This window comes from Mycetomoellerius zeteki, unplaced genomic scaffold (genome assembly GCF_001594055.1).
Source record: "Mycetomoellerius zeteki isolate Tzet28-1 unplaced genomic scaffold, Tzet1.0 scaffold1293, whole genome shotgun sequence".
In the NCBI taxonomy this organism is placed as follows: Eukaryota; Metazoa; Arthropoda; class Insecta; order Hymenoptera; family Formicidae; genus Mycetomoellerius; species Mycetomoellerius zeteki.
The window spans coordinates 1-211 of NW_017256226.1; positions in this window are offsets into that span (position 1 = coordinate 1).

Below are 211 nucleotides of genomic sequence, written 5' to 3' on the forward strand. Positions count from 1 at the left end.
CGTATCGCCGAAATTAAAATAACTCAATAAAAAGTTACTAGTTAATGAAACATGTTGAATGTTCCGTTTGAGGTGAGTTACTTAGAATTTTTTCTTTTGATAAGTCAATTTATTTTTGATATTTCAATCAGGATCCACTACAGTCGGGAACCTGTAAGTGACTCATGTTGACGGAATACTCAACATATTAATTACACATATGTATTGCTGA